The following is a 27,779-nucleotide window of genomic DNA, read 5'->3' as shown; positions in this document are numbered from 1 at the left end:
CTTCAGAGAACCCCAAAACTCGGTTATCAAGGCAAATACTATTTTCATTCAGTGCTTCAGAAATCAACGTTACTGCCCACAATCCACTATGAACAAAACATTGAAATTGTATTTCAAGATAGGATAGGTCTTAACCGATTTCTCCTTTGACTTCAGACTTCAGTACGGCGCTACCTAACACTGGACGAGGACGAATGGGTGATGTGCATGAAGACTTGTGGAGTGAAGCCACGCCTAGGCCCAAGAGTAGTGTTGGGCTTCAATGTCGTATCAGATTACAGCGATCACATGCCAGGGAGAAACCTCATATTCTAAAAATTTCACACACATCATTGAAAATTAAGATGGTGGCAACTTAGGGGTATTTTCCTCAATGCCTAGACTGGTCACAGTCAAGTTGACTCACCTGTGCAGTTGTGAGCGCACAACATGGAGACGACCACTTGACCAGTTTTGTTGCTGTGAAAACAAACATGTCTTTTCTGTTATATCGAACTGACTGTTGGAGTCTACCAGTTATTATAAAATTGGAAGTGTTTTAGTGCAAACATGTCAACAGTGAATAACTCAGAAAAGCACACTTGATTAGCATTTGACAGTTTTAATTAAACTTGAACTAGCAGTGTTTGAGTGCACTCTGGCAAATTGGCTCTTAGGGCAGCAAAGTAAGTTTTTAGAAGGAAAAGTAAAAAGCACCTCTTCTGGAACTTGATGTGTTCTAAGTTGCAGAATTGACGAACATTTATTAAAAGGATCTGTGTCCACACTGCCACATACCAGACAGAAAAGCAGGAAAAGCCAGCCATCTAGATACTTATGTTTCTCAACTATCTGCTATTCTGTTTGGAAAGAGCCAGTGTGTCTGAGCTCTGCATATTTCCCGACAATCTCAGAACACCACTAAAGGTTACTGTCTATTCAGCCACCTCTGTTTTAATCCAGTTTAGAATGAATGCAGACTCACAACTTCTGTGCTTCAATTTCCAAAATTTAGATGAACTTTGTCAACATTGGCATCTATTTACTCAGTCTGAACAATGAGTAATGTGATTTATTTTAGGGACATAATTAGGCAGTTGATCGTTCGAAGCTAATTGCTTACTATTAATGAGCCTATCTAAAGTGTGGATTCCACAGAGCTAACTGACCCAAGTAGCATTATTGTAGACTTAACTGAAACCTGGAGATATTCTCACAGATGAACTGCAAGAGGGTTGCCATGGTAACAGAGACAAGCAGATCCAGGCATCCTTATGTAGACTCGAGAGTAGAAGAGATGGGGGGAGTTAGGAGAAACCACAGCCTCTTGGTGAAGGACGGACGTCCATTCAGAATGAGCTTGAAGGAAGAAGGAAAGGAGACCGTGGTTCTTGACACTGGGAAGAAGGTCTCTGTACTGAGAGCCTCTCCGAGACCTAACCCTGGGAATGTTTTCCTCAGAGACTGGAGCCAAATGCATTGTCTGAGTTGATTCAGTCTTTGCAATGAAGGCTAGCCATAATATTCTTCTCCAGAATGGAAGTGGGAGGGACATTTTAGTATATAGGCATTTATCTCAAACTGCTTAGATAAGTTTCCTCATCCCTCCTTAGTTTTAGCAATGTAAATTGAATTATGTACAGCAAATATTCATACCCACACACATTACACACACAAACACTATGAAGGCATTGGGGGAAAATCTTTACAGCTATGACTTCTCAGGTTGCACAGCGAATCAAAACAGCGTCAGGTGGCTTGGCTAAGGAACGATCAGTTTGTTAATGTGTGTAAAGAAAGGGGGGTGATGCATGAGCAGAGGGGTCTGAGGTGTCCAGGAGAGGGAAGGGGGGATGTCATGTGACTCCACATTTTTCTCTGAGAGTAAACAATGAGTGTCTCAGAGGGGAAGGACATGTTCACTGATAAACCCACACCTGGGTGACACCTCTTCCTCAGCTCTGTTCTTGAAGCTCAAAAGTGAGCAGCAATTGCTTCTTTGATTAAGAAAAGGGCAAAGGGTGAGGCATGGCAAAGAACTTCTTAGCTTCTAGAGCCTTTACTGCTTGGGACAAAACAATCTGTTTGAGTAAAGGTAACGAGTTGTGCTTGATCCCGACTTACCCATGCCACAGTGACACTTCATGGAAAATCCTACTCTGGGCTTATTGAGTAGCTCTGACCCTTTTGGAGACCTGTCCCACAGTACGCAAACACGCATGTGCATACTGGACGTGTTTCTACCAATGTATGTCACGTGCATGTGGGCCATGTGGGCGTGTGCCTAGGCACTCCCCACAGCCCCACACTGCTGACACAGGCAGGCCACATGCACAGACTTCTCCCCCTCAGCTGGCGAGTGCTTCACAAGTTTATAAGGGGCCTTCTTTGATTTATTTCCACTGACCCCTGCAGTGACAGCTCAATACTAAGGAAAGATTCAATCATGTAAACACTACTTCCCTGCCCTCCGTATACTTACACAGTTTAATTCGATAGTCTCCTTTTGAAAACTCCATGATGAAAAGCAAACGGTTTCCTCCTTCACTTCGAGAACACTGTTTATAGGTTGTGTACACCGATCATGGTGCCGCTGTCTCATCATGTTATTTTAAACTGGGTTTGATGCTGGGCCCAGTGGCTCTCAAATTAGTACAAGAACTTTCTTTAGTGTAAAGTGACAGCAGAAGGCACCAGCCGTCCACCACATACACAGGAAATGCTCCGAGACAGGCCTGTGTGTTGATTTGCATATGCTGCATTTTATAGATGAGGAGGACAACCTTAGGCATGTTTCTAGCCTCCCCCTCCCCCAGCGTTCTTTCTGGATCGAGCCTAACACGGTCCCCCAAGCTTGCTGTGAGGGCTCTTTCCACGGCACTCCTGCACACACCTCTTGAGGCCAGTATAATCTACCCGCATCCTCTTGAGTTTCTTATGTAATCCGCGGGACAGACAGACTTGCGGTTGAGTCTCAGCTCTGTCATTGGCAGGTTGCGTGATTTGGCTGAGTTCTTTAACTCTCTAGGCTTTAGTTTTGCCATGGATGCCATGGTTACATTTTATTTATTTTTTCAAAGATTTTATTTATTTATGCAGACAAGACCTGGGGTGTAGGCCAGAAAAGCAGGGGCACCAGAGGCTTCACCAGAGACAGAATGGGGAGCAGAATGACATGCAGGCAGATCCACTGAAATCCACTGCTGAGGGGAGCAGAGGGCAAGTCAGGAGAGGTCTGCTGCATCCTGTGGGTCAGCTCCCTGGCCGGGGATCGAACTCGTGCTGCAGTGGCTGTGGACAGCTTCATAGTGCTGCACTTTAATCCGTTGCGCTGCCAGGCAGGGCCTAGTTATTTACCTTTTGTAAAAGAACAGGACCCAAATTAAAATGGTGTGTGAAAGATTAACTGATTTTGCTAGAATGAAGAATGTAAGGGGAACACAGAGGCAGCCTCACTTTGGGGTATATTATAGGTATGTCTTTATAACACTGAAATTGCTGGTGAAAAGTTTAAATTTTATTTATCAGATAAAATAATAGATTCCATCCATTCAGCTAGTTGAATACACTTCTTCAAACATCTGGCTTTTAATTGAAGTCAAATTGAATTTCATGTCAGTCTGAAGGAAGGAAACAGAGGAAGAAGGGAAGGAGAAAGAAGAGGGAGAGGAAATAGAAAAGTAAAGGAAGCTCATTTTGTCTGTTTGATTTGCAGTAGTAGAAGAAGGCTCATTGGGAATTGATTTTTTTTTTTAATTTTCTTCTTTGCATTCTACATGAATATAGATTCATTACAAAAAAATAATGGATCCAGTAGAAAATTAATAAGAGTGTTGAGAAGAAAATATGTGACCAGTATTCTACCACTCAAAGTCAACTTTTTTACGTGCTGTCTTTCATTCATTCATTTAAAAGACTTATTTATTTTTTTAAAGATTTATTTATTCATTCAGAAGTGGGGTACAGGCCAGAGATTCGGAGGGCGAGAGGATTCATCAGGGACAGAGCAGGGAACAGAACAGGCAGATGGATGAGGTACACTGCTGAGGGGAGCAGCGGGCGGGCCAGGAGAGGTCTGCCACGCCATGTGGTCACCTCCGGGGCAGGCGGGAATCGAACTCATGCGGAAGCGGCTTTAGTTACTTAGTGCTGTGCTTTAACCCACTGCGCCACCAGGGAGGGCCTAAAAGATTTTTTTTTTATGCTTACAGAACTGGGGTACAGGCCAGAGGTGTGGTGGGTGAGAGGCTTCACCAGAGACAGTGTGGGGAGCAGAGCAGGCAGATGGTAGAAGTACACTGCTGAGGGGAGCAGCGGGCGGGTCAGGAGAGGTCTGCTGCAACATGTGGGTCACGTCCAGGGGCGTTGCTTTCACCCGTTGTGTATGTGGCTTATTTCTTACTGGTCTTCTACTACTACTACTTTAGTGTCTCACGTTTAATGGTCATAAAAAATCTAAGTATATATTTATTATTTTAACTTAGAACAAAATGATTTGAATTTCCCAATGTTATCATTTTTTTTTCTTTTCTGTTTTAATTACATTAATATTGTTGTTAACCAGTCAGTTATCAATATTTCCTCAGAAAGTATGGTCAAGGGGCTAGGTATTTGATTCATAAAGGTATTTGCAGACCACTCTTTCATTAAGTTGATGATTTTGTTTACATTTAAGTTGTTCATACAATGAATTAAGTAACAGCTTCTTTTCAAGTTTAGGAGAATGTGTGAACACTCTGGGAGACAAACATTGCTCTTATTACTCAGATTCATCTATGGAAGGCAAATTTTATTTCAGAATGTTATTAAAGGTATACTATCTTTTAAGTCTGTAAATGTCAACTTGTAATCTAAGATTATCATTTTTCCTATGAGATACTTAATAACCTTAATTTTCACTGATTCAAGGGAAAATCATTGATATGAGTGAATCCCTGCCTGTCATAACTAAGCTGTTGTTCCTCATTGTTTTATTGGGATAACTTGGCTCACAACAACGTATATGATTTAGGGGTACAGGTTGACACCTCTTCGGCTGTGTCACCACACCATACCAAACACCAAGGCACCCATGGTCCTTTACCCCTGCCCAGTGGCCCTCCTCCCCATTTTATAAATATCATTTTAAAAAGCCACACAGTCTACTTAGTATTTATGTCATGATTTACTTTACTAATTCTCTATTTATGGACAATTGAAACGTTTTCTTTGTCTTTAAAATATCCTCACAATGGCTATCTTGGATAAAAATGTTTATTATATATTTCAGCATATTTTCTTAGGATAGGAGCACAATATGTTTCCTATCAAATATACAGTCGATATATTTTGAAACTTATACATGAACTTCACAGTGAAGATGATAAAAAAACCTGTTAATGAAAGAACAAAATGACAAAACCCTAAATTATGAACTTTTCAGAGAAGAAATTTAGTGGTTAAAAGTGAAAAAAGGAAATACCATGTAAATCCCAAAATCATTAGAAGTTTACCTGCCGAGTTCAAAATCAGAAGATCATAAATCGTGTGATATCAAAACAGTGGCTCATTTTTCAATGCTGTTTTTATTGAGATTAGTGCTTACAGTCCCCATTTATCTGTTATACAATTTTAAGTTATTAATAAACATCATGCACGATGCTTATTAATGAAGTTGAACAATTCTGGCATTTTTGTAATTAAATTAGTTCTATTAGTCAATATGAATTAAATAATGTATCAGAATATTAAATGAGATTTTCCCAATTGTCCTAGATTTTGGCTGAAGCCCCGAAGCTGAGAATAGTGCACAATAATAGCAACTATTCTAAAGAAAAGAGCTAGACACGTCCTTGTAAGAGTTGCTGAAAGATGTCCAACAAATTTTACATAAATTTGTGGATCTCTAAACAATGTTGGATATAATCTATATACAAAGCAAAATAATACAGCATTTACTATAATAATATAAAGTGATTTATACAATAATATAAAAGTGCATTTAGAAATGCATATTCATAAATATTTTGTTACTGCTTTATATGAGCAACTTCCTATAATCTTCACAGTCACCTGTAATGCAGGGGCAACCTTGGTGTAGACGAGAGAGAGGAACTTGATAAAGTCAGAACCCACGAGGGAGTCAAAGAGGGCTAGTGTTCTGGAAGCCTATACTCCAGCCACCCAGGTTCTCTCGGCCTCTGTATGTGGCGAGAACCAGGGGAGTGTGGAAATTGCTGCATTGAAATGTCCTGCATAGGGATGTTTTAAACAAGAAACATGGGAAAGGAAGGCACGCTGAATGTTCCCAAATGGTCTTGCAAATACGATTTTACTTTGGAAAAAATATTTTGTCTTTTACCTGTGAATATAAAAACAGAGTTAGGGCTCCAACTATCTGATCTGTGAAAACATAAATTGCATAGACACATTTCAAGTCTATATCTAAACAGGATCTCAAACATTATGGCTCAGAAAAAAATTTTCCTTTGCCAGTGGATTGCTAGATACCTGTGCTAATGGAAAAAAATTCATGCTGTATGTAAACTTTGATTCTTTGTCATGTGTTTTGCTGTTCCACAATCAGATGCACTTGAATGTATTTGGATAAAAAGGGCCACACACAAGGGCTGCTGCCTTTCTGAAAACATGCTCATTAGTTTGTTTTTCTTTCCTTTTTTGCTTCATTTGTCAGAATGGGTATGAAATTAATATGGAATATGAATTGCAAATAGGCAGTTGAAATTACTTTTGTAATCATCAAATTATCCAGTCCCCAAAGATACTATTTTTGTTACTCGCCAATAATTGAATGAAAAGAGTGAAAACTCCCCTTCTCTTGCATTTCTAATTCCTCCAATCACAGAATACATTTGTCTCTATCTTCTAGCTGCAATGGAAAGAATTCTCTAAAGAGATAATGCCATAAGTATATATACCTTTGAGAATTCTTTGCTCCTCATCGTTTTGATATTTCTATTCATTCAAAATAACTTCAGTCCTAGGGTGGTATTATAAAAGTTCAAAATAATGAAATGAGTGCTATTGTGTTCTTTCTGACTCCATGCAGTATTTTTAAACTTTTGCAATTTTGCTGTTGAACATTACTAAAGTATATGTCAAATTTTAAAAAATCCACCATTAACCAAATTATTCACAGAATTATCTCTATTATTCTGAATAGCTTTTACTGCTATTTAAAACAGACTCCACCTAAAAAGTGGTTTCAATAGGGCTTCTGCCCTCCATAGGGTAAGATGTAGAGATAAACCACTTTTTTTTTTAAGATTGATTTATTTATTCATATGGAACTGTGGTACAGGCCAGAGATGTGTAGGGTGAAAGGATTCACCAGAGACAGTGGGGAGCAGAACAGGCAGATCGACGAAGTACACTGCTGAGGGGAGCAGCGGGCGGGTCAGGAGAGGTCTGCTGCGCCATGTGGATCTCCTCCAGGGCAGGCGGGATCAAACTCATGTGGAAGTGGCTTTAGCTTCTTAGTGCTGTGCTTTAACCCGCTGTGCCACTAGGGAGGACCCTAAACCACCTTTTTAAAGAAAAAGAAACTGAAGCAGAAAGAGAGGATGGCCCTTTATTTTGTATTTTTTTTTAATAAGGACTGTCATGCTATGATATTTCTCTTCATTTGAGTTTAGCAGTATTTTGTTATCTCCGCCCCCTTTCCCTGGAATCAGATTTATTTCAATTGGACCCACCTATCTGCTCTGATTTTTGGCTTTTGGCATATCTGCATGCATTCACTTAGGCTTTCAAATTCCTTTATGTATCTGAATAATTGATTGGAAAAACTTAGACACTGTAAAGGGAAGGATACTGCATTTTAGTTATTCCTGGCTAAGTGCCAGGATTTGAGTATTGTGGTAGGTATTATATAAACAGTGTCTCATCTAATCCTTACATCAACTTTGTCAAACAGACAGAAGTGCCTGAAACAACATGTTCAGAGAGGACTGATGACTTGCTCAAGGTTACCCAGTGCTAAGAAACATAATGAGGAACTGAAGTCTTGTCTCTTGGTAAATCTGTGATTTCCAGTGTATAAGGATGCCTCTGACTCATTCAAACCGTGTATAAAGCTTGTATCAACTGACTACTGACCTTTTGTTCAAGAACAAACTGTAGTCTGAAAACATGCCAAACAATTTTACAAATGCAATAAAGATTATACTCACCTCATTTATATGAAAAATAACCAGCTGATTGCATTTTTCTTTTAAAAATGTCTTTTACCTTAATAAAAATGTTTTATAAATTTAGTATTGTAGATATGATGTGTATTTCCCTGATGATAAATGATGATGAGCATTTGTTCATCTTCCTGTTAGCTATGCATGTCTTCTTTGAAAAAGCGCCTATTTAAAGCCCCTTTCTACCATTTTTGAATTTTTCTTAAGGAATGAATTTTGCTTATTTATTTTAATTTCTTTTATGAAGGCAGCTTTTGTTTAGCATACTTTGTGATTCAGAGATCCCCCTTCAGGTGCATGCAGCCATATGATACCTACTGTCAAGGCACCCATTGGATCCTCTTCGCCCTCTCTGCTCTACCCAGCTCCTCTGGTAACTTCTGTTTTGCAGTCTGACTTTTAGGGTCTGGTTTGGGTTTGATGTTGTCTGACTCTTTCTGATGATTTTCCATAATTCACGTGTGTCAAACCATCTGGCATTTGTCCTTCTCTGGTTTGTTTCACAAGCCAATCCTCTCCAGTTCCACCATTTGTGGGACTCTTTGATAGGAATTTGGCTTTGGCTTTTTTTTTTTTTAGTAGATGAGCGGTATTCCATTGTGTGTGTGAGTGTGTGTGTGGGGGGTGATGTGTGGCATATCTTCTGAATCAATTCATCTGCCCTTGGGGACATGAGTTGCTTCATAATTTGGTTGCTGTAAACAATGCTGAAATTAACATAGGGGTGCATGAAGCACTTACAATTAAACACAACCATGTGTGGAGTTGTGTTTCTGCATTCTTCAGATACCTATCAGTGGAATAGCTGGATCATGTAAAGGTTTATTTTTAATATTTTGAGGAACCTCCATATTATTTTCCATAGGGGTTGGAAAAGTCTTCATTCCCACCAAAAGGTTACATTGAAATTTAGATAGGCATTGCTTTACATCTATATATACTTTTAGAAAAGATGGGCATTTTTACAGTGCCAATTCTTCCAATGGACTGTAGTAGAGAATTACTGAGGCTTTGCTGGTGGGGGTGATATGGTAACCTATCTGAAAAGGTATGAACCTCTACCTCTAAATCACATAAAGTGTTGTAAAACATTGTTGCCTCAATAAAAATAATTGTTTTAATAGTTTAAAAACAGATCATAAAATTAAATAGCTAATAATTTAAAAATAAAACCAAGCAATAAAATTATATATGTATATTGAGCCAGGGAAAACTATGCAGGATGATAAATGTCATCCATGAATTTTCCTAATGTGCACATATAACAGATACACTAAATATGCTACAGCAAGCCTGCACATATTATCTCTCATCTATATGCCTGTGAATCATTAGTAACTAGCCCTCATCAAGGACGTTCACTTGCCTATTGTGTTCATTTTGCTTGAATGTATGTTTGTTTTTGATACTGAATACACTCTGATTCTTTAAACTGGGGTTTGAGCTTCTTTTGTACTTCTTTTGTATTTTAGGATCTCTGGGCCATACGGTCTCTGTTGCAAGCTACTTGACTTTGCTGTTATATTACAAACACAGCCGTTATATATAAACACATGTAAATGAATGGACCTTACAAAAACAGGTGGTGAGCTAGATTTGACCAAAAGGCCATAGTTTGCCAAACATTGCTTTATATCATGATCTCATAAGGTTTAGGTATATACCCCATACAACACATGTGCACACATACACATGCACACACACTGCACTTGTTAAAAATAGAAGGGAACTTTATTGTGATGCCTTCTTTAAATGTCCATTTTAAGCTGAACCTTATATGAAATTTCTGGTAACATGTACTGAACGTTCTTCTGAATAGACTACTGGATAATTGAACTGAAAGCTCTTTGCATTGTATTTGAAAAAGTTATTGTAGGCAATAGGCTGTAATTCTCTCCGGTTTTAACTGAAAAACAAGTTAAATTAGCTCTACATTGGCATGGCTTTACAAATTCATCATAAACTTTCGTGAAAGCATTGCATCGTCTGATGGAACTTTTTTACTTATATGATCGGCATAGCTAAGAAGCTATCCATACTCTTAAAGGCCTCTTAAAGGCTAGTTTAAGAATTTTCTAATTTAAGCTAATATAGTCTCTTCAGATTAAAATATGGTAAATAAAAATTGTCCTTGGCTGGGGTGGGGATGGAGAAAGATAATTTGGAACATTTATTTTCTAAACTAATTAGTCTCTTAGGCTATCAAATGTGGTTGTGTGTGGTTGAGAAGTCTAAGGATTAAGACCTACTTTTTAAATTTAGAAAAGTCCATATCTTCAAAGACTTGGTTAAATTTAAATATTTCAAGCCTTCACTCTAGGTAATTTTACATTGTCAAGAAGTTTCCAAGGGAATCCTAGGCAATACTGACAGTGCATTTGAATTTGAAATAATAGCCTGAAAAAACATGAACAAAGCAGATCTACAATATAGAATTCTAAGAGGAAGAATGTCCATCATGCATAATGGAAAGGTGAGAAGCTTTTGGATAGAGTGATTCTGCCAGCACTGTGTACACACAGCGTCTCTTGGATCAAATGCCTGCCAGTTTTAAGATACAAAGTGTAGCAGAATGTTCGACGTATTGGACACACTGCAGAGCTTTATAATGTCCATCACCCTTCACGAAAATGTCCTGTATTTCCTTTTCTTTCTTTTCGGGCATGTTTCCAAAGTTAGAGAACTTCAGCTGTGTTTAACTGCAGGGAGCTCTTGGGCCCGCCCAGGTGGTGCAGCGGGTTAAAGTGCAGCACTGAGAAGCTAGTCACTTCAGCAAGAGTTCAGTCCCCACCCTGGAGGTGATCCACAGGGTGCGGCAGATCTCTTCCTGCCCCCCACCCCGTTGTCCCCCTTAGCAGTGTACTTCGTCAGTCAGTTTGCTCCCCGCTTTGTCTCTGGTGAATCCTCTCTCTGGCCTGTGTTCCAGCTCTGCATGCATAAATAAATGCATCTTTTTCCCCCATTATTTATTTATTCTTTCACTCATTCATTCATTCATTCATTCATTATTTATGCACACAGAACTGGGGTACAGGCCAGAGGTGCAGGGACGGTGGGAGAATTCACCAGAGACAGAGTGGGGAGCAGAGCAGTCAGATCACAATGTACACTGCTGAGGGGAGCAGCGGGCGGGTCAGGAGAGGTCTGCCGCGCCATGTGGATCTCCTCCGGGGCCAGGGATTGAACTCATGCTGAATTGGCTTTAGCTTCTTAGTGCCGTGTTTTAATCCGCTGAGCCACCAGGGAGGGCCCAATAAATACATCTTAAGGGGGAAAAAAATAAAAAAAGCAGGGAGCTCATGAATGATGGTCCTTACTAACTCAGAAAAGGGTTCTTGCTTCCTGAAGCTTTGCTTTTCCAGTCTGGCCCCTCGGTTTGGTGGTAATATTCAGAAAAGATTAGTAAGGATGCAGACATTTTTCCTTATTTGGAATGGGTGCAATGTGACTCTTGCTCCCGGGCTGGGCACGCTAGTCTCAGAAGCTGGCCCACCACTTTTGTTTCTGTGCATGATAGATACTGTCGGTCTTTCCTGCACACACACAATTTGAAAATATTATGAATTCTTTACTCTCAAGCCAAAATGGTGGCATATGAGCCAGAGTGTGACCAATTAGTAGATGTGCCTTCTGATAGTATTAAGCTGATTTCTGAGACAAAATTGTTTTCAAGAAATGTCGGGGACTTTTTCATCAGTTTCACTCTGACAGACCATCTGTTTGCTGTCAGCCACGGGTTTTGCCTACAGTAACTACTGTCATTTTATAAACTATGGACTCTTTTTTTTTTTTCTTGTGGTTATGATATGAATGACATTGAGCACTTGAATGGAACTTCCTTGTTATTGTATTAAGATTCAAAGTTTCCTGATTATGATGTCAGGTAATTTAGTAACTCAAATATAGAATATACTGAAGGTGCTTTGTTCTCCTTATGTGAGTTTCATTTTCTTTGGACTGGTTAATAGATTTTCATTAAGAAGTTGTTTTAAAATGTGAAAACCCCAAGTCATCCCATTTAATTTTCTATTGACCCAAAATTCTATTTTAAACAATCCTATGGCTATAAAAAACTTTATTGAGAGATAATTGACTGATATAATGGTGCTTTTTAAAAAGTAATATAATAGTTTATTTTTGCATCATTTTGTGCCTCTTTAATTGTGCTTTTTAAAGTGTACAGTGTAATGATTTGAAATGCAACATGTCGTGAAAGGTTATCTAGGTGAAGAAAACTACGAATCCAAACCTTGTTTAGTTAACTCTTTCCATGTGCATATTGTGAAAATGCTTAAGGTCCACTCTCAACAGCTGCTGTCAAGTATACAATAATGTACTGTCAGACTCAGTCCTCATTTTGGACATTAGATCCTTACAGTTACAGCTTACTCGTCTTATGCATGGACGTTTATTTTCTTTGATCTACAGCAGCACATTCCCTCCCCCCAGACCATGGCGACCGCCATTCTCTGAATCATTGGTGATAGTGGGGAAGTCTTTGCTGCACCTTTCTATATGTACTTGTGAAATTTGAACGTAAGTAATGTGCGTTGAAATGAACTCAAAACAAGTGCTTGTCTGATGCCGGCTCCTTTGTATTATCCAGTGAATGAGTGAATGAATGAATGAGTGAATGAGCAAGCAATAAATTACTTTCGTTTGGGTCTTCTAATATTAGTTTATAAGTCCTTGAATGTTAAAGTTTCTTTGAAATCCTCACTATAGCACTGCACGTGGCTGTTGTTATCTTGACTTTACAAATAGGAAACTGAGACTTAGTGAGGGTTAGCTGACAAGTGACAGAGCCTATACCGGAGTTTAGTTTTCTAGGGCACTGATGCTTGTCATCTTCAACTCAAGTCACTAAAATCATAACTATGCTAAACAGCTGATAGGGATGGAATAGCTTCAGAGAGGAAAAATGGTTGCAGCAAACAACTGTTTGCTACCATTTTCTTGGATAATGTCTAATCTTTTTAAATCACATGTAATGTCATGTTTTTTAAGGGCAAACTGAAGTTAATCAGGTACCATGACAATGCATTTTTGGAGTAAATTCAAACTGCCCTTAAACTAAAGAACACAGGAATGTTCGAGAGGGTAAGATGATTGTCTTCCCTGCGAGGCTGCTGTTTTCTGGGGCATGTTTGCTACTGCGACTTGTTTATTTTGAGCTGTTCTAGAACACCATATAACACACTTACAGAGTTCATTTTAATTTCTTGAGGCTTCTCACTGGGGAAATCTCTGATACATTCAACGAGTGTAGCACTAAAAAGGTTTTCAGTTGATTTTATCATTTGCTATAAGAGTAATGATGGTAAATACATTGATGTAATAGCATCTGCCGTCTCCCTGGCCTCTTCCCCCTGGGGAAATGCACAAGTCATAGCGTTTACTCCATACTCATTTCAAGAAATAATAGAGAATTGGGAGGATTGAAGACCAACTAAAGTTCCCTCCAAGGGAACTTCTTCCAGGAAAATGTAATATTGTTTGTCTGGGATAAATGGGAAGGGGAAGAGGGAGATTTTTTCGGTATATATTTTTGTTCCCATTGACTTTGTAATCATTTAGTGGATATCCTATTCCTACAACCCCACCTAATAACAAAATTAAACTTTATGAAGTAAGAATCTCCCCGCCATTTTTGAGCAAAGTTGTATTCAAATGGGCTGTGAGAATATTGGCAACACCTGTTTCTGCTGTCATCTCCTCAGCCCGTTGCAACTGTGGGTACCTTGGTGGGGGAGTTGTGGGGTGACATACACCTGGAAAGGTGTGATCCCGTGTCTCGGAATCATGTAGTGTTGTAAGCCAAGGCTGCCTCAATTAAAAATAAGACATGTAAAGGAATTTGCATATGTTAAGTTTTGTAAATATTCCTGGGTGGTGTTCTAAGTAACTTCCTAAATGTGTGTATGGATAGTATTTTCCATCCTTATCCTGCAAATCCAAGCCTTTATTTTCCTAGTAAGATAGAAACATATAGACTTCATGAATTTTCACTGTAAGACATGCAATGATAATAATGCTAACGGAGAGTAGCAAAGGAAGGGAATCTTCGAGAGAACTTAACAAGTACTGTGCATTTTAATGGATGCTACACATACCTTATGAATCTACATTATGATCACTGAGGAAAAATGTTTAAAACAATGAAAAATTGGAAACATGTTTATTTTTTCATTTCAAAAGATTTAACATCTTTTAAAAATTAGCTAAGTTTCCGTGAGAATAACATAAAAATAGTAATTGTTTTCTATCATTTAGAAACACAGAATCTTCTGAATGGAGAGAAATCATGAAAAAAAATGATATAGCAAGTTATACTTAATATGATGTTAGCATGATATTGTGGATAGAAAAAAACGTAAGAGAACGTAACAATACCAGACCTATACAGTATTTGCCACTGAAAGTAAGTGAGTAGTATGTAACATATATGAAAAACAACTGGTTCAGAAACAGCAAAGCAGCTGACATGTAAACGTGCTTTCTTAGTTGAGATCAGTGGTTCTTCATTAGATTAAAAAAAAAATGGAAAGAACAAAAGTCGTACAAAAGTCACTTCTTAAACATTAATATCCCACAAGAATTATTTTTGTTTTCAAAGAGATGTAGTTATGTCAACATAAACAAACATTATTTTTAAAAATATTTTTTCATTAATAGATCAGAGAAATTACTTGGAATGGAAAGAAAAAAAAAACAAAAAAATAAGTAAGCTCTGCTTTCCAAGAACTATGAAAATAGAGTAACTCTTCACTAAACTAGAAATCTCACACAGAATATGGTCAGGCGTTCATCATGAAGAATAGGGACCAAAAAGATAGAGGTGGTGATGGTCGATAAAGTCGATAAATTTCACTAATACCATTTCTCTTGTCACTGATTCAATACCTCTTTATTTCAACTACAGTAATGCTAATTGTGGGTTCTGTTTTTACTGCATAGTCTCAATATTGGAGGCTGCACATTACAGGTGGTAAAGTTTCTCAAGTTTTGGGTGATGACTGAAGTGAGCAGTGACAGACGCCAGAGAATAGAATGTAGACAGGGTGTTAAAACACACGCTCACAGTCATCTAGGGTAAACAACCTCATACTTGTCTGTGTAAGCCACAGGAGCCCATTTTATGTAGCAATGAAATAGAACGGGCAGTTATAATCAACACCCTAGGCCAGCTTCCATTCACGGTCCTCATTTTGCACAGGCTGGGGAGAATACAATCTATTTCAGATACATGTATAGCTTAAATGATTATCATCAAGTATTTGAGCTTCAAGGAATCCAGAAATTAGACAGTTTAGAACAACAGAGGCTCTGAAACCGCAGAATATTGGCACTCACCGATAAGCACATACTTACATCAACTCATTCCTTTTTATAGCAGTGTGATTTCTGTAGTCACGGAACAATTAAGAAACCACAGGAAAGGTGGACTAGGAGGTGCATGCGGAGTTTCACATCTTAGTAAAAGATGACACTTTGCAGTACTGGGCACAGCTACGACATTGGCTGTATCCAAGGGGTGGTTTGACAGAGTGGAAAGGGTTTTGAATTTGGAAAAACAAATGGGAGACAATTGAGGAAGATTTTCATTCAGGTACTACAGTCGCAGTTCTGACTCCTATGCTTTTTTTTTTTTTTAAAGATTTATTTATTTGTGCATACAGAACTGGGGTACAGGCCAGAGGCTCAGGGGCGGCGAGAGGCTTCACCAGAGACAGAGTGGGAAACAGAACAGGCAGATCTGTGAAGTACACTGCTGAGGGGAGCAGCGGGCGGGTCAGGAGAGGTCTGCTGCGCCATGTGGTCACCTCCGGGACAGGCGGGAATCGAACTCATGCGGAAGCGGCTTTAGATTCTCAGTGCTGTGCTTTAACCCGCTGCGCCACCAGGGAGGGCCGTGACTCCTATGCTTTTAATCGGGAGTTATTCAACTCTTTCTGCCTTTCGAGCTTCGGACAGGAGGCGAAATAACACCTCACAGATATTGCTGAACTCATCGTTCTCTTCTGGATAAGCCCCGTAGAACTTTGTGCCTGATCTACTGGCTGGCCCTCTCTGGGCTCACCTGGTAGCCTTGTTTTCCATGCAGATATCATCCTTTCCTTGGCTGTCCTCAATTAGTTTGGGATTTTTCATGATTTGTGAACTTGAGAAGCCATTGTTGTTGTTGTTTTAATCTGTTTCAAAGGGGATATGTCTTGTTGTGTTTAGTCAAATTACGCTTTGACAGTTCGAAGGGGGGGAGGGCACAGTCCTGCGAGGAGCAGTGTCGCTGTTAACTGTGAATCACGTTGTAAATCGCTAGTGATTTTTTTTTAACAGAAGCAGGCAAATTGATTTCAATAAAAGCAGCAATAAAAATGCACATGTTGCTGTGGTTAGCTGTGTGTAGCCATGAATCAGAGTGGTCTTCTAGAGAAAAATATCAGGGAATGGCAAAGCTGGGAAGGGCAAAGTGAGAAATGGAAGGAAGAAAAGTAGGGACATGATTAGGTCACAGTTTGTATACCACAGTGAGTGGAGTCAGAAATGATTTTATCTGTGTTTAATTAAAGAGTGTATGATACAGCTCATTGTGCTGATGGTACCCCAGGGGTCAAGAATAGTTATTTTTAATAGGTTTATAGAGACACAATTGACATACAAAGAATGACACGTATTTAATGTGAGCAGTTTGTGCACATGCAAAATAAACACAACTGATATTATCACCAGGTCAACAAGGTGAATGTGCATACCATGGAATATTACCTAGGCACAGAAAAGAAAGAAATGCAGCCGTTTTCAATAAAATTGAGAGAATTTGAAAAAAAAATATATATGCAGCAAAGCAAGTCAAAATGATAAAAACACATTGGAAATTCATAAAACATAATTTGACAACACAAACAATGCACAACCCGTTGGACACCAGCAAATATGCTGAGGACTCTGAGGTTAAAAGCGAGGGGAAGGAAAAGGGCCCAGGGGACACAAGTGATGGTGGTGGGGGAAATTTTTCCAAAAAATAACATACAGCTAATATATTGAGGGAAATATATATATAACTTCAAAAGGACCCAAGTATTCAGATACCTTGAAAAATGAGAACAGAGGGATCACACTCCCAATTTCAAACTCTAATGTAAAGCTATAGTAGTCAAAACAGTTTTGTACCCAAATAAAAGCAGACAAACATAGCTCAATGCAAAAGAATCTAAATTTCAAAAATAAACCTATGGATATGCAGTCAAGTAATATTTTGAGCCAAAAATCTTTAATGAAGAAAGAAGAGCTTCTTCAGTCAATATCTTGAAATAACAGGTATTCACACAAACAAAATAATTATGTTGATCCTCTATCTCACACTACTGACAAAAAGTAACTGAAAATGTATCAAAATGTTAAATGTTCAACCTATAAAACTCCTGGACCAATAAATAAATAAATAAAGAGAGGGGGAGGGGGAGAGGGAGAGGGGGAGAGGGAGGGAGGGAGAAGGAGGGAGGGAGAGAGAGGGAGAGAGAGAGAGAGAGAGAGAGAGAGAGAAGCTCCTTGATATGGGTCTTGGCAATATTTTGTTTTGGATACCATACCAGAACCACAGAGAACAAACACCAAATGAAGCCCATGGAACTACATCAGACTAAAGCTTCTGCCCAACAAGCCAACAAGGGAGCCATCAACAAAATGAATGGTCACCTACACAATAGGCATAATTATTTGCAAACCACTTAGCTGATAAGGATTTGATATCCAAAATACACAGGGACTCATACAACCCAATAGCAGAAAAACAATTCAATAAAAAATGGAACTTGAATGAAAATTTTCCCAAAGAAGACATGCAAATGGCTACCAGGTATATGAAAATATGTTCAACATCACTAATCATCAAGGAAATAAAAGTCAAAACCACAATGAGCATCTGTCAGAATGATTTATCATTAAAAAACATTAAGAAACATAGCAAGTCTTGTAAAGGCGATCCCTCTAAGGGTCCCCCTCGTCGAACGCGGGGTTAAATCTCAACTCTGTTAAGCTACTGCAGCCACTGCAGCATGAGTTTTATCACCAGCCAGGAAGCTGACCCACATGGCACAACAGACCTCTCACTGCTCCCCTCAGCTGTGGATTTCAGTGGAACCAACTGTTTTGCTCCCACTCTGTCTCTGGTGAAACCTTGTACTCACTGGTACCTCTGGCTTACACTCCAGCTCTTACATACATAGATAAATACTATATTTTAAAAATCAGATGATCATGACATTCTGCTTCGGGGTATCAGGGAGGAATGAAATCACTGTCTCAAAGAGTTATCTGCCTCCTGCTGTTCATTGCAGCACTATTCCCAATAACCAAAAACCAGAAATGACTTAAGTGTCAGTTCAGAAATAAATGGATAAGGAAAATGCAGTATAAATATGAAAAAAAAATATTATTCATCATTCAAGGAGAAGGAATGCCACCACTTGAAAACAACGAGGATGAAACATCAGGGCATTATGTAAATGACAAGATCAGACAAAAAGATAAATAATGTATGACGCCACATATTTGTGAAGTCTAAAAAAAAAACTTGTAGTTATAGAGAAGCCTGGTGATTGCTAGAAACAGGAGGGTGGGGTACTATAGTGTTGGTCAAAGTCTGCAAACTTCATAGAACAAGAACGTTCTGGATGACTATAGCTATACCTGTTGAACAGTAACCCCCTAATTCTCCCACCCCCAACCAGTAGTTATTGGGTGTTACTAAATTGTGCTAGTTAGTCACCCATGGCCATTTTATTGTTGACGTGCATAGCCTCCTGGGAAATTTGCGTCACCCTGCCTTAGCAGCCAGCTATTCCTATAGGTAACTTTGTTGAGCTAACTACCATAGTAAGCTGTGAGCCATACTTAGTTTTGCTCATGCTGATTTTACCCATGGAGATATCAGTGAGTTCTAAATAGAGTCTAATTATTGGCCATAAGGATACTAACCTTAGAGTTTGTTAAGTATTACTTCATAACACTTAAAAGAGAGACAATTGAGGCTGAATTAAGTGCTGTGAATAATGCAGCCTAGCTCTAAATTAAAGTCCTGCTGGAAATGCAAGAGGAGAAAACTGTCACTTTGGGCTTTGAAAGCACAAACCATCTTTGGGCGGGTGTTTGGGTCGAGCTTCCTTCAAAGAAGAAAAGCTTGACTTAGAAAATAGGATGGGGCGTGTCACTTAAATGGTTTAAGTGATCAGACTGTTTTCAGTATCTTTGGCCACTCTCAAAATATTCTTTACACAAAGTCATCAACATAAAGATTATACACAAACTTAGAGATTCACCAAGAGGCCTATCCAAAGCAACACTTGTTTTCCAAATCTGAGTTATGGTGTGCACCTGAAAATAACATTCTCTTTTAAACTGACAATTTAGGGTACTATTGCTTATTTTTATTTATTTTTTAAAGAATTATTTATTTATGTATACAGACCTGAGGTATAGGTCAGAGAGATGTGGGGGGTGAGAGGATTCACCAGAGGCAGAGTGGGGAGCAGAACACACAGATCGATGAAGTACACTGCTGAGGGGACCAGCAGGCGGATCAGGAGAGGTCTGCCGCGCCATGTGGGTCACTTCCCTGGCCGGTGATCAAACTGGTGCTGTAGTGGCTGCAGTAGCTTCATAGTGCTGTGCTTTCACCTGTTGCGTCACCAGGAGGGGCCCTAGGGTGCTATTCTTTTTCAGATGTGTTCCACTGAGCCTATTAAGGTAGTGGACAGGAAAAGTGACTTATGTTACTGATGACTACAAGAAAGAATAATTATTTCCATCTGAACCAGGTTTATGTTAATTATTTAAATGTGGCATTTACTGGAAAATAATTTGTTAGTCACAAACTAACCACTGGCACGTAATAAAAATGATGCATGTAATGGACGTTACTGAGAAAATGGAAGGAAAGGGAATACAGGACTTAGGATTTAGAAGCCTCACCCTCGTGAAGACTACGCTTTTTTTATTCCCAGAAATATGCAGAACAGATTTTAAAAACCGGAGCTAGAGTTAGCAAATCTGTGGTGGACTCACTGTTTTGTAGTTACAGTATAAGCATTTGCTTTTGCACAACCACTTGCGAATATCTGCAAGTGGCCGTCATGAATTCAAGCTAGAAGAGGGCATGCCTATGGCAGCCACTGGCCTCGCTCTGTCTCTCTTTGGAAATTTACATTATGGACAAAAATTGAAAATAACATTTAAATTCAGCCATGAGAGAAGACTAAAGCACCCATGGGTTGCAAATTTATGACTTTTTTTAAATCTGAGAATTAAAAAAAATAATAATAGACTTTCTTTTTGAATCTTAATGGATAAGTCTCAATTCCACAAAACTAGAATGGACTCTCTTGTTCTGTAACCCTCTATTATGAGCCTCTGACTTATAGAATCAGAAAAATGTAGTTAAGTTGGGGTCTCCCACTTTACTTGCCTAATTTGGGGGAGTTTAATTTCCGCCAAGAGAATAAGTGGGATGAGGACTGCTGCCGTCATTGTGGGCTGGAAGCACTCACAGTTCCGTGTTCCTCGCAACTGAATTCATGACTACTTCAGCTGGGGCTGCCTCTGGAGGTCTTGGGAGTTTTCTATTCACCCGCTGGTTTCTAACCTAAATTTGACCTTTCGATTCACTCTCTCAGTGGGCAGCTGGATAGACATATTATGGCATGTCTTCCAGAATGCATTGTTTAAGCGATGTCTTGCTTTTACAACTCAGAAACTAAAAACTGACTTCTTTGTTCTTTGTGGCCTGAAATAAACATTCTTCTTGGTTCAAGTTAGCCACATTTTATAGGTGATGGGTAGCAGGAGACAACAGAGGGTAACGGAAATACTTGAGGATGCAGAGTTTAAAAAGCAGTTAGCATTGCAAAATCATCTTTCCCACTTCATTTGTTTTTGAGGGGCTACTTTACAAGGTCTAAATGAGAAGGTATATTGAAAGTCTTTAGGTATAACTAGAGTAGCTAACAGTTGCAGTAAAATACATTTTGTAGGGATAAACAATATTCACCAATGAGATCATTTTGTGAAACACTGAGTTTCTTATTATTTTATGATTTAACTGTCAAGTGAGTCAGTTTTGATGCATTTCTGAGTGCTTCAAGGCACTTTTCCCATCATGATTTGAGTAGAAGAAGCAAGAATGAATTTTTATGAGAATACAGAAATAAGGAATCCTGACATCTATTATCCAAGTTCAAGAATTTATGCCAAAATTCATTAACATTCAAATTCTGAATTAACTGTCATAGATGAGCACCTCGGTAAACAAACCAAGGTTATACAGAATCGTAAATGTCCAAGTAACCCAAGTTGGTTATTAGAGCCTATAGTAATACATTTGACAGAATGTGCTTTGGCATTGCCTTCAACTGTTTCCTAGGTTATTGACATATTTGGGATCAGCTCATGGGATAATAGTAGTAAATACGTAGACACTTAACTTTGTTAGGAAAGCAACGCCAGCAAGAAGGAAATGAGTAAAATGAGGGGATGCATGACTTAAGAGTCAATCACTTATTGCTTTCCTGTCTACTCTTTGGAACTTATTTTAAAGATTTCTTCATCTATGCACATGCATACAAGAAGTGGGGCACAGGCCATAGGTGTGGGGTTTGAGAGGATTCACCAGAGACAGAGTGGGGAGCAGAACAGGCGGATCAAGTGAAGCATGCTGCTGAGGGGAGCAGCAGGCAAGTCAGGAGAGGTCTGTCGCGCCATGTGGGTCAGCTTCCTGGTGGGGGATTGAATTGCTTCAGCGACTGCGGGTTGCTTCATAGTGTTGCACTTTAACCCGTTGCATCACCAGGGAGCACCTTCTTTGGAATTTTTTTTAAAAAGATTTATTTATTTATGTATACAGAGCTGGGGTGGTGAGAGGATTAACCACACATAGAGTGGGGAGCAGAACAGACAGATTGACGAAGTCCACTGCTGAGGGGAGCAGGGGGTGGGTCAGGAGAGGTCTGCCGTGCCATGTGGTCACCTCCGTGGGAATCGAACTCATGCTGAAGTGGCTTTAGCTTCTCAGTGCTGTGCTTTAACCCGCTGCACCGCCAAGGAGGGCTTCATTGGAATTTTTAAAGCACTGTTCCTCAAAAACGTTTCAGACCCCCTGCATTTTAATAAATCAGTTGGATCATTCCTATTTGTGATGAAATGTGAGAACCTCAACCTTGGGGGACTATGGCATATATTCATTTATTTACCTCTAGGTCTAGTTGTTGATACTCTTAATAACCACGTAATTATAGGAATCCTGATAGTCATCAGTATATTAGTATCATGATCTTATAAAGGAGAGGAAAAGACACAAATACAGATACTCCCAAGAGGTCCCCGATCAGCTCTGTAGGACATCTCTGGAGAGTTGGGTACAGCGGTGAAAGGATGATGCTGCAGGAACCCAGCTATGGCCTGTGCTGGGGGCTTTTGTCAGTCTCATCATGTTCCATTCTCGTCACCTTCCTTACAGTGACGGGCTCTCATTATCCCCTTTGATGGTGCTGATTGTCCACGTGATATGTTTATTTAACTTACATTTGCTCAGGGGTTTAGAGGACCTTTGGTCATAGTGAGAACAGAATAATAACAACATCGGTAAGAGGAGGACTGTGGCTATGCATGGGGTCAGTGCTGTTTGCCAGGCACTGTAGTAAGCATTTTTGTTAGCTACCTTATTCCGTCCTCATAGAACGTCATGAAGTACAGACTGCCGTAACTCCCGTTTTGTCGGCAAGGAAACTGAAACTCAGACTGAACAGTTCATTGGCATTGGCCACCACATCGCTAGTGCCCCGGGAATGCCGCATTCCAGAGTCCCCTGCCTGCCTTCTTCACTTCCTGCCTCACCTTCCCTCCTCCTTGAATATGTTTGAGTTGGGTTGATACCCCTCTAAAAAATCAACTCACTTAGCTCTGTTGCATTTCTCAGCTGATTTCTTTCCACACCATTCTTAGAAGTTTATTCTGTGTGTATTGCTCCCTTCCTTTAAATTCCTTATCTTCTGTAATTGGAAGACAATCCTCACCAGTTTCTAAAGCTGCTGCCCTCAAGGTCACGAAAGACTTCTTAATTATACATCTAGCAAAGGCGTCTTAGTTCTCATCAGCCCAGACTTTGTTGCTTAGCGTGATCAACAAAGTCCACTGAGCAGAGAATGGGCTAGTAACTTGGCTGTTTAAATGCATTACTAAGCGTTTTGTTTGTTTGTTTGCTTGTTTGATTAGTTTGTTTTCTTTTGTCTTTTCAGTTTTTTTTTTTTATTTTTTCTTCCCCAAAGAGGCCAAGACTTTGTAATACTGATCAGTGGTGCTTAACCAGGGGTGCACTTATGCGGTAACTCCAAGGATTTTGATTTAGGTGTTCTGGGGTGAAATCCGGTTTACCTGTGTTCAGCACGTTCTCCAGATAAATAGTGGGATTCCCTGTTGGACAATTAGCAGCCATTTAGGTTTCTTTTTAAGGTGCACTATAAAACAAAATAATCATTTGGTCTCCATCTTTTATGTGAAGACATGCTTGCTACCTGTATATTTGCACATTTTCAGTTTTATAAAAATCCTAGTGATAAATGATTTAATCTTAGCCTGGCAGCTGTATCTTTTAAAATTTATTTATTTTTTTACAGAACTGGGGTACAGGCCAGAGGTGCAGGGGCAGTGAGAGGATTCACCAGAGACAGAGTGGGGAGCAAAACAGGCAGATGGACAAAGTACACTGTTGAGGGGAGCTGTGGGGGGACAGGAGAGGTCTGCTGTGCCCTGTGGGTCACCTCCCTTGCCAGGGATCGAACTGGTGTTGAAGCAGTTGCTGCTAGCTTTACAGTGCTGCACTTTAACCCATTGCACCTTCCCTTGTAGCTTTAAATTCTGTTGGAATTATGGCCCTGAGACGACAACTAAAAAATTATAGATATTTACCTCATAAAGTATGAAGTTTAAACTAGTAAATAAAGTATAAATATTTCCCCTTAGAAGTTTATTAGGCCATATTCCCATTGATTTTTTGCTATAATAAATTGTGATTTTTTTTTTTTAGTAAAATGAAGCATATTCTAATTTATTGTTGATGGCTAAGAATGAGGTCTTTTATGTCTTTTCACTGTGTAAATACATCTCTTGCTTCTTTGCATAACTAATTTCTACAAATGCTGCAGAATCACTTTGCCTTGTTTTAATGAACGATACTAATCTAATTTTTAAACTTAAACCAAAGTGGCTATTGAAATGTGTCATAGAGGATTTATTGGGGAAAATTGAAAATCTACACAGTCACCCAAAATAATAATTTTCCTTCTAAAATTATTAGGGTAATTATATCTGAATTAGGATATTATATCTGAATTAATATTATGGTCAAAACTATTTTAACTAATATTAGATAATATGCCTTATGGAAGTCATTGTCATTTTATGAGAAATAGTCCTTGAAATAAAGATTATGATTTATTTTGGCTTCTTTTCACACACACAAAAAAGAGAAGACTTTAAGAAATAGTTTTATCTACCCATATGTACTATTTTTTCTATGATCAAAAAGCTATTACTTTTAAACTTGTTAGGTGACTTATGTAATATATAATTTTTTCAGTGCTAGGTCAGCATGAAGACAAAATAAGAATGAGCCTCTGTTCCCAAATTTCCATAGAATCAGAGTGGAGAGATGAATCAACTACAAAACACTCACATACATTATTCACCTACGGTTAAGAAGGAATGCTTACTTGATTTGCAGTGACTTGGAGAATGAAGGCCTCAAAATGTCTGCTATTGAAAGAAAACAACAGATTTTTGGAAGTCTGGTTGGTTAGCAAATGGTTAGGAACATCCATGAAGAATGTATCCCCCAAAATCTGCCCATTCAAAATTTCTACACTCACAGAGCAAAGGGCGCATCTAGGATGATCAGCTCACCCAAGATTACCTGAAACTGTCCTCATTTTAATCTAGAAGATCCACGTTCTGGAGTCCCCTTCAACAGCAGACGAGTCAGACTGTTTTGTCACCCTGTATTTTTGAGTGCTCCCACCCCTTCTCTGCAGTGACCAACTTCTTTTATTTTAGAAAGCTCCCTCGGCCCGCACAGCCACCGGGCGCCAAGCTGCTGAAATAAAACCTGAGCCCCGGGTTACCAGCGCCAACCTCCTCCTGGGAATTCTGGGAAATGGGGTCCCTGGAGCTTGCTGTGCAAGGGGCTGTGGGTAGGGCCAAGAGCCCCCTGGGAGATGCAGCTTTTTATTGGCCTTTATGTGGATGGTTTTGAAAATCTTTAAAGATCTGCAAGAAGGGATTTTTGCAGGTGTAAGGGGCTGGCGGTAGTTTACATTTTGTCCTGTCCAAAAGTAAAACATAAATGTTTATTATATCTTGATAAATAAATAGTTCTGGGTAACTAAATTGGAACACTGCCATTCTCGTGTGTTAATACGGATCAGCGGATTAAACTGACTGATAATACTAGCAGTTAAAAGTTTTCTGAATTTTCAAGTGTTGATGCTGAAGAGACAAATATTAATATGTTCAAACTTTCCACTTAATTCACAGTTTTGTGCAAGACATAGCCTACATGTATCCAGGCAGACATGCTTATTGAGCCTTTCCAGCTCTTGTCATCATCCGTGTCAATATCTGTAGTCACCTTAATCCAGCAGTGATGTCACTGACTCCTTGGACAGGAGGAGCCTTTGTTTGTCATCATCAGATTTTGGTTATTTTGAACACACAGATCTAGCCAGAGGAATAATTGGTGGTATTAATGTCATGCCTATTGAATCATCAGTCAACCTCTTAATGAAACATGATGACCGAAGAATAAAATAAGCTGCTTTTAGGGAGAATGCCAAAAAATACATAAATCCTTTTGCCTTTTTGGTGAATATGCTAAAATTTTTAGACATCAAGGCTATCCATCTTTAATAATTCCCAGATGCTTTCTTCAAAAAGAAAAGTCATTATAATGCCAAACAAGAACCTGTTCTGTAAGCAGCTATCAATGTCAATCGAATTTTCCCCTCCATTCAGTGGCTTTCTAATGGTGAATATTGGAATTGGGAAGTATATGCATTTTAGATAGCTAAATAATGGCATGATAGCCACAGGTTTCAAAATGTTAAAACTTAGTTTATTATTTACCTAGTATATATTGTTTCTGGCTTCCATTTGTTTTTTCACTTAATTTTTAAAGGATCTATATAAATTTATATGATTAAGTAGCCCCCTAACAATCCTAAGTGAACAACAACAGCAAATCTCCAAAGGATCAGATCAGCTTCTGGGGTCCACAGTGTGCCTGAGGTTAGGTTTGAGAACATATAACTCTAAGAGCCACAGTTTTCTCAGTGAAATATGACACAGAATTTCCACGAAAATTGAATGTGTTAAGACATTTTGCATCATCTTAGCACATAGTAGTTTCTCAAAACTGTTACTTAACAGAGAATACATTTGAATATTACTCAGGCTTGTTTTAGACATCTCTGATTGATCATCTCATATATGTTCATTGAAAATGTCTTCTGGGAGCCTTTGTTAGCTATTTAAGCTTCATTGGTAAGTGGGAGGTCATAGTGAAATGTGAATGACGTGACACGTCGTTCATCCATGAATACAATAAGTAGACTTGTGTGTCCTAAATTTTCAAGTTGCTCAGTGAACTTATCTGGTGTTATAAATGACAGAAAGCAACTAAGCTGGCCAACCTAAGTCGCACCATTAAATATTTCATCACAGTGACTTGCTTACAGTTTCTGCTTAGTTGTCATTCAAATAATGTGAGTTCATAGGAATAAATGATGAAGCCTAAGCAATATAACCTTGAATAGTTTGTCCAGTGGCAAGCTCTTATCTCTGTTGGATTGTGCATTTTACATAACTTAATCAGAGGAAACAAAAATGCATGATGTGTATAAACACTTTGAACTAAGAGTTTTATTATTTAAAAAAAAACATTTTAACGTAATTGTGGACTTATATAAAGAAGTAGAATAGGTTCTGTTTAGCAACTGGTGGTTTTTTGAAAAAAAAAAAAAAACAACGATAAGCATATTGACAAGGATACAGTTAAACTATAGGGCATTTTTTTATCATCACTTTGTTCCTTCATGTTGCCCTTTTATATCCACACCAAGTTGCCACCTGCCCTCACCCATTCCTTAAGTCTTAGAACCCCACCTTGATCATGATTTCTTTAATTTTGCCATTTCAAGAACATTATAGAAATGGAACCATACCACATGTAACCTTTGAAATTGGCTTTGTTTTTCACCTAACATAATTCTCTGCAGTTTCATCCAGGTGTTGCCTCTAGCTGTGGTTAATTCCCTCCATTGCTGAGGAGTATCTTATAGTATGGATATACCAGTTTGTTTAGCCACTCACTTGAGGAAGAATATCTGGCTAGTTTCTAGCTTGGGGCTATTATGAAATTACTCAGAATATTTGTGTTCAGGTTTTTGTGGGACCATATCTCTGGAATAGATGCCAAGAAACCCAATTACTATGTCATGTGGTAATTGCACGTTTGCTTCTTTAATGAACCTGAAAAGTTGTTTTCTAGAGAGTGGCACCATTTTTTTTTTT

Source organism: Condylura cristata, unplaced genomic scaffold, assembly GCF_000260355.1.
Source record: "Condylura cristata isolate star-nosed mole 26May11 unplaced genomic scaffold, ConCri1.0 scaffold00019, whole genome shotgun sequence".
In the NCBI taxonomy this organism is placed as follows: Eukaryota; Metazoa; Chordata; class Mammalia; order Eulipotyphla; family Talpidae; genus Condylura; species Condylura cristata.
The sequence above is the reverse complement of the archived record's forward strand: the minus strand, read 5'-3'. Positions refer to the sequence as shown.